This window comes from Lithobates pipiens, unplaced genomic scaffold (assembly GCF_037356315.1).
Source record: "Lithobates pipiens isolate NorthernLeopardFrog02 unplaced genomic scaffold, aLitPip1_a1.2 Scaffold_167, whole genome shotgun sequence".
NCBI lineage: Eukaryota > Metazoa > Chordata > Amphibia > Anura > Ranidae > Lithobates > Lithobates pipiens.
In genome coordinates this window covers 1,680,781-1,692,979 of record NW_027507753.1, presented here as the reverse complement: position 1 = coordinate 1,692,979, position 12,199 = coordinate 1,680,781, and the positions used below count along the sequence as shown (strand labels likewise).

The 12,199-nt window shown below is 47.8% G+C and overlaps 2 protein-coding genes across 6 annotated transcripts in view; one reads left to right on the top strand and one right to left on the bottom strand.

Moving 5' to 3' along the window:
• LOC143986539 (NACHT, LRR and PYD domains-containing protein 3-like) overlaps nucleotides 1-12,199 on the top strand; it is a 535,368-nt gene that overhangs the window by 463,039 nt on the left and 60,130 nt on the right. The window lies entirely within an intron of this gene.
• Nucleotides 1-12,199, bottom strand: part of LOC143986537 (NACHT, LRR and PYD domains-containing protein 3-like) — a 177,532-nt gene that overhangs the window by 128,315 nt on the left and 37,018 nt on the right. The window contains exon 1 of one of the 5 annotated variants that reach the window (XM_077484902.1): nucleotides 1,252-1,302. The exons of 3 other annotated variants lie outside the window; for them this stretch is intronic. The gene's annotated coding sequence lies outside the window, so the exon portion shown is untranslated. Of the gene's footprint in view, nucleotides 1-1,251; nucleotides 1,303-12,199 lie in introns of those variants that run through there. One more of the 5 variants, XM_077484901.1, reaches the window with a different exon arrangement.

Sequence of the window (12,199 nt, the reverse complement as noted above, 5' to 3'; positions counted from 1 at the left end):
AGGGCTTTCACACTGGAGCGGTGCGCTTGCAGGACGGTCAAAAAAGTCCTGCAAGCTGCATCTTTGCAGCACTATAGGAGCCGTGTATTCACCGCTCATAAAGCGCCCCTTCCCATAGAAATCAATGGGGCAGCGCTGCAAATCCGCCAGCAAAGTGCCGCTGCAAGTTTAACCCTTTTTTTCTGCTGCAAAAACGACAGTAAAGCAACACTAAATATAGCGCCGCTTTACTGCCAGCGCCCGCCGGTGCCCGCCCCAGTGTGAAAGTAGCCAAAGTGTGAACCGGCATGTAGACCCCTTTCACACTAAGGTGTTTTGCAGGCACTTTTGGACTAAAAATAGTGCCTGTAAAGTGCCTGAAAAATGGCCTGAGGGCTTTAACACCGAGGTGATGCGCTGGCGGGACATTAAAAAAACTCCTGCAAGCAGCATCTTTGGAGCGGTGGAGGAGCGGTGTATACACCGCATTCTCACGCATCCTGGCACGGAGAACAGATCACCAATGGCATCGCTACTGAGGGTGCGGCCCACACCCAGGTGAAGAGGGGTGACGTCAGAGTTCTGGGACCCCCAAGTCACCTCCATTCCCTCCATGCACAGAGCCCTCCAGGAAACACAAACTTTTAGCACACATTTACATCCCAGGCAATGGTTTAAGGAGGGACTTTACTGGGGACACCTGATGTAAGAAGGGACTCTGCTGAGGGCACCTGATATAAGGAGGGACTCTGCTTGGGGCACCTGATGTAAGGAGGGACTCTGCTTGGGGCACCTGATGTAAGGAGGGACTCTACTGGGGGCCCCTGATGTAAGGATGGACTCTGTTTGGGGCACCTGATGTAAGGAGGGACTCTACTGGGGGCACCTGATGGCATCTGGTGACAGGTGATGTGACAAGTGATGCCCTAAGGGCTCTCACTGATTCTGCATTATGGTGAGTTGAACTATTTCATTTTATATTACAATGTAATAATAAAAATAATGCTCTTCAACCATCCTGACACCATAACAACCATGGTGCCGGGATGATTGGAGCGCCAACACCAGGTGTTTGGAGCATCGTTATCTGCTGATTGATAAACTTTCTGGAATACACATATCTGTATTGTGATGTAGGATCTGGGTCTGCTGTCCCTCCATCCCTCTGTCTTTCCTTCCTTCTCTCTCCTTCCCTCCCTATTTCTTTCTTTCTCCCTCCATCCCTCGTTCATCTCAGAATCAAAAAGTCAGAAAGATACAACAAACTCTTACCTCTGTGACACGCTCAGACGAATCTCGCAATGTTTTACTTCTTTATAACAGTCTCTTGTATATCTCCCACACCCATAGCAGGAAATCGCATGTTTCCTGATCTGTGGTCTCTGAGAGGGCCGTGTACACAGCTGGAGGTTAAAGAGGAAGTAAGCCCTGATGTGTTTTACTTTGTCTTCATTTCTCTGCAAAAGTGAAGCATAATGGGCTACTATGCATCACATCGCATCACATAGTAACCCATTATGTGTCACTTACCTGAAACCAAAGCCTGAGATGTCACCGCTGTCCCCACTAGCAGCGAGCAACCATTCTCACCCCTCTTCCTTCCGGGGGCCGAAGTGGCGTAGAGTCACTCACGTGCATGCACGTGGGAGCCGTCAGTCACGGCATGACCCCTTTAGAAATGACACGATCTACTCTTTCTAAAGTGTGCATGCGCTGTAGACATCAGTGCACAGCTTTATTATACATATCTCCCATGGTGGAGGTTTAGGAGATATTTCCAGCACCTACAGGTACGTATAGGCCTTAATATAGGCTTACCTGTAGGTAAAAGTGGTTGTACAGGGTGGGCAGGGTGTGCAGGGTGTACAGGGTGTGCAAGGTGTACAGGGTTTGCAAGGTGTACAGGGTTTGCAAGGTGTACAGGGTGTGCAGAGTATGCAGGGTGTACAGGGTGTGCAGGGTGTGCAGGGTATACAGGGTGTGCAGGGTGTGCACGGTATACAGGGTGTGCACAGTATACAGGGTGTGCAGAGTATGCAGGGTATACAGGGTGTGCAGGGCATACAGGGTGTGCAGGGTATACAGGGTATACAGGGTGTGCAAGGTATGCAGGGTATGCAGGGTATGCAGGGTGTGCAGGGAATACAGGGTGTACAGGGTATACGGGGTATACAGGGTATGCAGGGTGTGCAGGGTGTGCAGGGTATGAAGGGTGTGCAGGGTATACAGGGTGTGCAGGGTATACAGGGTGTGCAGGGTATGCAGGGTATACAGGGTGTGCAGGGTATGCAGGGTGTGCAGGGTATACAGGGTATACAGGGTGTGCAGGGTATGCAGGGTATGTAGGGTGTGCAGGGTGTGCAGGGTATACAGGGTGTGCAGGGTATACAGGGTGTGCAGGGTATACAGGGTGTGCAGTGTATACAGGGTGTGCAGGGTGTGCAGTGTATACAGGATGTGCAGGGTATACAGGGTGTGCAGGGTATACGGGGTATACAGGGTGTGCAGGGTATACAGGGTGTGCAGGGTATGCAGGGTATACAGGGTGTGCAGGGTATACAGGGTGTGCAGGGTGTGCAGGGTGTGCAGGGTATGCAGGGTATGCAGGGTATACAGGGTGTGCAGGGTATGCAGGGTATACAGGGTGTGCAACCACTTTAACCACTTGCTTACTGGGCACTTAAACACCCTTCCTGCCCAGACCAATTTTCAGCTTTTGGTGCTCTCACACTTTGAATGACAATTACTCAGTCATGCAACACTGTACCCAAATGAATTTTGTGTCCTTTTTTCCCACAAATAGAGCTTTCTTTTTGGTGGTATTTGATCACCTCTGGGGTTTTTATTTTTTGCGCTATAAATGAAAAAAGACCAAATATTTTGAAAAAAAAAACGCATATTTCTTTGTTTCTGTGATAAAATTTTGCAAATTATAATTTTTCTTCATACATTTTGGCCACAATTTATACTGCTTCATATCTTTGGTAAAAATAACCCAAATTAGTGGATATTATTTGGTCTTTGTGAAAGTTAGAGAGTCTACAAGCTGTGGTGCGAATCGCACAAAATTGATCACATCTGATGTACTGGTGGCCTATCTCGCTTCTTGTGACCCGAACAAGTCAGGAAAGTACAAATACCCCCCAAATGACCCCTTTTTTGAAAGTAGACATTCCAAGGTATTTACTAAGATGCATGGTGAGGTTTTTGATGTTGTCATCTTTTTCCCACAATTCTTTGCAAAATGAAGATATTTTTTTTTCTCACAAAATTTTCAATGTAATAGGTTATTTCTCTCACATGCCATGTGTATACCACAAATGACACCCCAAAATACGTTCTGCTACTCCTCCTGAGTATAACGATACCAAATGTGTGAGACTTTTACACAGCCTGGCCACATACAGAGGCCCAATATTGAAATAGCACCATCAGGCGTTCTAGGAGCATAAATTACACATTTCATTTCTCAACCACCTATTACAGTTTTGAAGGCCCTGGAGCACCAGGACAATGGAAATGCCCACAAAGTGACCCCATTTTGGAAAGCTAACACCCCAACGTATAATCTATGAGGCATAATGAGTCGTTTGAATGGTTCATTTTTTTTCCAGAAGTTTTGGGAAAATGTGGAAAAAAAATGAAAACGCATTTTTTTTTACGCAAAGTTGTCCATTTATAAGATATTTCCAACACATAGCATGTACATAGCAAAAATGACACCCCAAAATACGTTCTACTACTCCTCCTGAGTATAACGATATCAAATGTGTGAGACTTTTACACAGCCTGACCACATACAGAGGCCCAATATTGAAATGGCACCATCAGGCGTTCTAGGAGCATAAATTACACATCTTATTTCTCAACCACCTATTACAGTTTTGAAGGTCCTGGAGCACCAGGACAATGGAAATGCCCACAAAGTGACCCCACGTGGCACTGACAACACGTGGCACTGACGACACGTGGCACTGACAGATGGCACTGGAGGCAGATGACACTGGAGGCAGATGGGGCTGACAGATGGGGCTGACAGATGGGGCTGACAGATGGGGCTGGCAGATGGCACTGGCAGATGGCACTGGCAGATGGCGCTGGCAGATGGCGCTGGCAGATGGCACTGGCAGATGGGGCTGGCAGATGGCACTGCGCCTGGCAGATGGCACTGGCTCTGGCAGGTGGCACTGGCTCTGGCAGGTGGCACTGGCGCTGGCAGGTGGCACTGACGGCACTGGCACTGGCGGCACTGGGGCTGACGGCACTGGGGCTGATGGATGGCACTGGCAGGTGGCACTGGCGCTGGCAGGTGGCACTGGCAGGTGGCACATGGCACTAGCAGGTGGCACTGGCACGTGGCACTGGCGGCACTGGGGCTGGCGGCACTGGGGCTGACGGCACTGGGGCTGACGGATGGCACTGGCGCTGGCAGGTGGCACTGGTGCTGGCAGGTGGCACTGGCAGGTGGCACTGGCGGCACTGGCACTGGCGGCACTGGTGGTGGCAGGTGGCACTGGCAGGTGGCACTGGCGGCACTGGGGCTGATGGCACTGGGGCTGACGGATGGCACTGGCACTGGCGGCACTGATGGCACTGGGGCTGACGGCACTGGGGCTGACGGATGGCGCTGGCAGGTGGCACTGGTGCTGGCAGGTGGCACTGGCAGGTGGCACTGGCAGCACTGGGGCTGACGACACTGGCGGCACTAGGGCTGACGGCACAGGGGCTGACGGCAGCCACTGGCGCTGGCAGGTGGCACTGGCGCTGGCACTGGCACTACTGACAGATGGCACTGGGGCTGACAGATGGCACTGGGGCTGACTTACAGATCGCTCTCCCTCCTTACACGCTGTCTCTGTGTGAGGAGGGAGAGACACGGCAATGGGAGATGATCTCATATGTTTACATATGAGATCATCTCCCATTGGCAGCTGCAATCGCGCTGTGAATGGCCACTTTGATTGGCCGTTCACGGCGATCTGTATTTGCCTGTCTCCGGGAGACACGGCGAATACAAAACTTCCGCGATGCGCGCCCCCGGCGGCGCGCATTGCAGAAGTAAACACAAGGCCGTCCAGGGACGACCAGACGAAGGAACCCGCCTGCTCTAAGGCCGTCATTCGGCTATAGGGCGGGCGGGAGGTGGTTAAACTCACCCTCTGGGCTCCTTCAGGACATGTTTACAAAACTCAGATGCACTCAAATGTTTTTTTTTTTTTTAACGCAGTACAAATGCATATGCAAAAAAAAAAAGTTTATGTATTTCAATAAACCTCATTTATACCATTGTGTTGCCTTTATGTGCGTTTATAAATAGTTCAGATTGCTGCATTTTGTGTGATTCCATCAAAACAATCCAATCCACAAACAATTGAATAGCCTTAATGTCTCATCTGATCAATTACGATAGGCTTAGTTTAAACTGAATCGATCGGTCAGGGCGGAATATTATCATTTTCAATCAGTCAGCAGCACTGAGAAACACTATCTTACCAAAAGTATTGGGACACCTGCCTTTACATGAACTTTAATGACATCCCAGTCTTAGTCCAGAGGGTTCAATATTGAGTTGGCTCCGCCCTTTGCAGCTATAACAGCTTCACCTCTTCTGGGAAGGCCATCCACAAGGTTTAGGAGATGTGTTTATGGGAAGGTTTGATTATTCTTCCAGAAGCACATTTGAGAGGTCAGGCACTGATGTTGGATGAGAAGGCCTGGCTCTCAGTCTCCACTCTAATTCATCCCAAAAGTGTTCTATCAGGTTGAGTTCAGGACTCTGTGCAAGCCAGTCAGGTTCATATACCCCAAACGTGTTCATCCTTGTCTTTATGGACCTTGCTTTGTGCACTGGTCAACATCATTTTGTGGAGGGGGGATTATGGTGTGCAGTGGGGGCTGGTGTTTTTTTTTTTTGGGCGGGCAAACAACCACCCCCTCTGGTTCATTCGGTGGCTCCCCCACCCCCACTGCTCCCAATCGGTTAGGTCACCCTCCCCCCAGGAGTCTTGCGGCAGGTCATCTAGCCCCACACTTACCATCTCTTTCCCTCCTCCTCCTAGGCATCCAAAAGGATCACCTGTCCTTTAAGCCAATTGGGTGACGGGTTTCAGGACCCACTTCCTGATTGACTGGGAGGAAGAACAGTGTGAGAATAGTGAATATTAATTTGCTATTGTAAAACAACCGGGTGGGCTTGGAGCGCAGTGCTCTGCACCCCGAGACCACCCTTTTTTGAAGCTCACCCTTTTTTTTAAGTCTATTAGAGCCTTTCCAACCCCATTGGAATCCATGCATTTGGTGCCCTGCATGTAGACACATGGATAGGGGGGCAGCGCCCATGCGCCCCTAATGGACAGGCTGCCACTGATGGTGAAGGGTTGTTTTTCAGGGATTGGGCTTGGCCCCTTAGTTCTTAACAAAGAATGCAACAAGAAATGTAAGTGTAGCACTGGTGTTTTTGCCTACTAACATAATGCAATGTAAGTCTATGAGCAGTGTTATAGCTTAGCATTTGGCACCATCTAGTGGCCAAAACAGGAAATGGACTTCAATTATTTTCCTTCTTCTATAGCACTAGAAAGATGACAGGAAGTGACTGTTCTGTTTACATTTTACTGTGACCTACCTACCCAGAATGCCAGGTGACCTACCCATGATCACCCCTCTACTGAACTGGATGCTGGGTAGGCTATAAAAGAGCCCGTTCGACCACCATTTTCTTTCTAGACACACGGCCTGCCTGCAAGGAGGTGTATGTGTGTGCGTGTGCGTGCGTGCGTGCGTGTGTGTTCTTGTGGAGTGGAGGCATCCATCTGTTTGGACCCAGTTTGTCACCCATAGTTTTCTAACACACTTTTTAAACACCCAGACTTTAACACAGTGTTGCTGGGACCTGTAGTGCCACGGAAGAGAATTTATTAAAGAGTCTGAGTTTAAGCAGGCCTCAAGCCTACCCTTCACCTTACTATTAGCACAGTGTTATCCAAAGCTAATTACACCAGAGGCAGTTGCAGGTGTACCACACTACAGGAACAGTTCTAATATTCACCTCCCATTAACCCTTTGTTGTTCCACTGTTGGATTACAATTGTTACAACATCTATAGCTAGCAGAAGAAAGAAGATCAAAGACTGCATCTTTTATTGCAAGGCCTTGCATCTTATTAAAGTAGGGGGAGCTCCCTAGTGATTGTGTTGTACTGCATTTAACACTTTGCATTTTTGTGTTCACCATTAGGGATGAGCCGAACACCCCCCGGTTCGGTTCGCACCAGAACTTGCGAACGACCCCCGCGTTCGGTACGAACGTTAGAACCCCATTGAAGTCTATGGGACTCGAACGTTCGAATTGGAAAGTGCTAATTTTAACGGCTAATATGCAAGATACTGTCCTAAAAAGGGTTTGGCGACCTGCCTCCTGCCTCAGGGGACATGGGTCACTGCAAAAAAAAGTTTTAAAAACTACCGTTTTGGCGGGAGCACTGATTTTAATGACGATTAAAGTGAAAAAAAAAAAGTGAAATATTCCTTTAAATATGGTGCCTGGGGGGTGTCTATAGTATGCCTGTGAAGTGCCACGTGTTTCCCGTGTTTAGAACAGTCCCTGCACAAAATGACATTAAACGGAAATAACACCATATAAAACTGCTTGTGGTTTTAATGTTATATCTGGTTCCTGCAATATGGTTGAAAATCATTCAGAAAAATGGCATGGGTAGCCCTCCCTGCCCATTACCAGCCTATTTGGGTCTTGTACGCATATTAAGGGGAACCCCGTACCCATATTAAAAAAAAGGAAATGCGTGTGGCCCCCAGGCCCTATATACTCAGAACAGCAGTATACAGGCGGTGCAAACAAGACAGGGACTGTGTAGGTTTGTTGTGTTAAGTTGAATCTGTTTGTCATTTTCAACCGGTACATTTTTAAAGTGTAGCTCCAGTCAAAAAAACTATCTTTAAGCTTTTTGGAAAACATAGGGAAGGGTTATCACCCCTGTATAATTTGTTTTGTCGTCCATCTTTTTTCATCTCACTTGCTGCTGTCTCCTTGCGTTTGCAAGTAGGAGATGTTTGTAAGTTGGATGTTTGAAAGTAGGGGCCTGCCCTATATTATAGCGGTATGTACTGGGTACAGAGCACGCAGACAGCACGCACTATCTCCTAACACTACTGACTGCAAGCTCTATTATTAACCACTTGTTAGCCCAATGTTTGCATAAAGTGAAAGATGAAGTTATGCTGAGTAAATAGATATCAAACATGTCACTCTTCAAAATTGCACATGCCCGTGGAATGGCGCCAAACGTTGCTACTTAAAAAATCCCCATAGGCGATGCTTTAATTTTTTTTTTACTGGTTACATGTTTTGAGTTGCAGAGGAGGTCTAGGACTAGAATTATTGCTCTCGCTCTAACATTCTCGGGGGGATACCTCACATGTGTGGCACATGCGAGCACATGGGGACATGGGCGCTTTAATTTTTATTTTATTTTTTTATTGTTCATTTTACTTTATTTATTTTAGTTTGACATTTTTTTCCCAAAAATATATTTTTGATCACTTTTATTCCTATTACAAGAAATGTAAACATCCCTTGTAATAGGAATATGGGGTGACAGGTCCTCTTTACAGTGAAATCTGGGGGGTCAATATGACCCCACATCTCACCTCTAGGCTGGGAAGCCTGAAATAAAAAATAAAAAAAAGATTCTGGCTTTGATTGTACTGGCGAGTTGGTAGAAGCACCGGAGGGTGGTGAGGGGTGGGGGGCGTCTATGGCTGGGTATTTCAGGGTATCACCGAGTATGGCTGGGTATCTCTGAGTATGGCTGGGTATGGCAATTTATGGCAGGGTATTACAGAGTATTGGCCGGGTATTGGCGGGGTACTACAGAGTAATAGCAGGGTACTGCAGAGTATTGGGGGTACTGCAGAGTAATGGCGGGTACTGCAGAGTATTGGGGGGTACTGCAGAGTAATGGGGGTTACTGCAGAGTAATGGGGGTACTGCAGAGTAATGGCGGGGTACTGCAGAGTAATGGCGGGGTACTGCAGAGTAATGGCAGGGTACTGCAGAGTAATGGCAGGGTACTGCACTGCAGAGTAATGGCGGGGTACTGCAGAGTAATGGCAGGGTACTGCACTGCAGAGTAATGGCGGGGTACTGCACTGCAGAGTAATGGCGGGGTACTGCACTGCAGAGTAATGGCGGGGTACTGCAGAGTAATGGCGGGGTACTGCAGAGTAATGGCAGGGTACTGCACTGCAGAGTAATGGCGGGGTACTGCACTGCAGAGTAATGGCGGGGTACTGCAGAGTAATGGCGGGGTACTGCAGAGTAATGGCAGGGTACTGCACTGCAGAGTAATGGCGGGGTACTGCACTGCAGAGTAATGGCGGGGTACTGCAGAGTAATGGCGGGGTACTGCAGAGTAATGGCAGGGTACTGCAGAGTATGCACTGGTATTGCAGAGTATTGGCAGGGAATTGAGGGGTTAAATTCGGTGAGCAGCGATGTGGGCACTGCAGATGCAGCCCACATCGCTGCTGACACCGATCTCTTTCCCCTCCGCTGTACCGATCGGTACAGAAAGGGGAGGGAGGAACAGGCGTCATAACATAACGCCGGTTTGTTTCCAAGTGATCACTCCGTCATTTGACGGAGCAATCACGTGGTAAACGGCCGCTATGGACCCGGCGGTCACGGATGCTCTCGAGTGCGCACACCTCGGGGCACGCGAGAGCAGAATTCTGGGAGGCCGTTAATTAATGGCCTCTCTGAGTTAAACAACCGCCCTGAAGCCGTTAATCGGCAATGGGCATTTGTTAAGTGGTTAAAGCTAGATCACTAGCTATATAGGTGAGGTGAATATAGTGGTGTATACTGCAGTCAGGGCACAGACAACAACCACTACACAGCAGCAAGATAGGAAATCAGCCAAAAACGATTGGTGTGTACTGTGTTGAAGGTACACAGAACACCCACTGCTTCAGATGCAAAGTAACACACTACAGGAGGCCGCCTTAAAGGCGGCCTTATATAGTGTGGGGCGTGCACTACACAGCCTAAGCTATGATTGGCCACAGGCAGGATGCCTGTGGCCAATCATGGCTCTCCTCGCTGCCGGCGCTGCGATTGGCCAAGCATGCGGGGTCACAGTGCATGCTTGGCCAATCATCGGGCAGCAATGCACTGCGCCAACGCAGTGCATTGTGGTCCGCGCGCGCGTCACTCGAATTTTGACGCGAACGGCCAAAACGTTCGGAATTCGCCAAACGCACGAACAGCCAATGTTCGAGTCGAACGTACGTTCGACTCGAACACGAAGCTCATCCCTATTCACCACAGTGTGCTGGAAGTGGGAAGGTGCCCAGAGTAAGACTTAGTCACTCTGAGCACTAGTCCCAATTGGAGACACATTCTAAGGGATCATATAAGACAACTGTACATGTACAAACTGTTGTGCTGTTACATTATGTGGGTGTGACAGTGCAAATGCTGTAATTACTATTTTACACTAACCCCGGTGAAAATACGTTTCTGGTTAAGTACTATTTGTGTGGAGTGTTGTTCCTTTTCCAGCAGGTGGAACATCGGATACCCAGGTAATAACAAAGGTATACTATTATTATATTGCATATTGTGGGCTTGTCCTTCACTATTAGATTCACACCAATATTGCACCACAGCTGTGTCAAGGGGACTGAGCCAAGTCATTGGGGGATTAATAGCAGAGTACAGGCCCAAACAAATTCAGCCGCTCCTTCGAGGGTCAGTGCTACAAAAGGGTGCAATTAGAGCAGCTAAGATAGAAAACGAAAGACACGTAGTGGAGGAGAGCAAAAAAAAAAAAATCCCAAGAAATTCTTTAACCACTACAATACCGGGGGGCACTTTCACCCCCTTCCTTCCCACACCAATTTTCAGCTTTCATCGCTCTCACACTTTCAATGACAATTGCGCGGTCATGCTACGCCGTACCCAAATGAAATTTTGATCATTTTGTTCACACAAATAGAGCTTTCTTTTGGTGGTATTTATTCACGACTCAGTTTTTTATTTTTTGCGATATAAGCAAAAAAAGAGCGGAAATTTTGAAAAAATAAAAAAAACATTATTTTCTTCTTTCTATTTTAAAAGAAATCCAATAAAATCGAATTTTGTCATAAATTTAAGCCAAAATGTATTCTGCTACGTTTTTGGTAAAAAAAAAAAATTGTAAAGTGTATAATAATTGGTTCGTGTGATCACGGACATATGTACGCAAATGATCATGTACAGATGTGTGCAGGTGATCACGGACATATGTGTGCAGATAATCATTGGGGACATGTGATTTTACTGTTACATATGTGGGGGACATGTGTTTTTATTATTTGGGGACATGTGTTTTGAGGACATGTGTGGGGACACTAGGTTGGTGATCAGTGAGTAAAAAGCTCATATTCACTGATCACCAGCCGGCTGCAGTGATCTGTTCTCCTCTCCTCAGCGATGACTTCTGTGTGAGGAGAGGAGAGCCGATTGCCTAGCAACCGGCTCTGTGTTTACATCACATGAAGGCTGTGATTGGACACGGTCGTCATGTGATCAGGAGGCCCAATCACAGAGCTCTCCTGCCACTTGGAGATGCGCCGTGTCCGGGTGACACGCGCGCATCTGGATCGCACAGCTGCGTGTGTCTGCGCGCGATCCCCCTACTGAACGGGACATTCCTGAACATCTACTCAGAAGAAGAGAGCGCCCACCCGGCCGTATATATGTACATTGGCTGGGTGGGAAGTGGCTAAGTATATAAACAGTAAAAAAGGGAGGACAGCCCATATTGGCCCCATAAAGAACGTGGAAGGACATCTGGTTACAAAATATGGAGATATGGCGAAGGTATTGACTTTATTCTTCTCCTCAGTCTTCACAAGGGAATTGGGGGCTTCAGTAACCAAAACTGCAGAGTTTATCCTCATATCACATCACAGGAAGCACCTCCATGGCTAACAGAGGACAGAATTAGAAATAGACTTGGGAAACTTACCATTAACAAATCACCAGCTCCAGATGGCTTGCATCCGAGGGTACTTAGGGAACTCAGTCAAGTAATTGCCAGACCATTGTTCCTAATTTTTACTGACAGTCTACTGACTGGAATGGTACCAGCTGATTGGAGAAAAGCCAATGTAGCACCAATATTTAAAAAAAGGGCCCAAAATACATCCCTGGAATT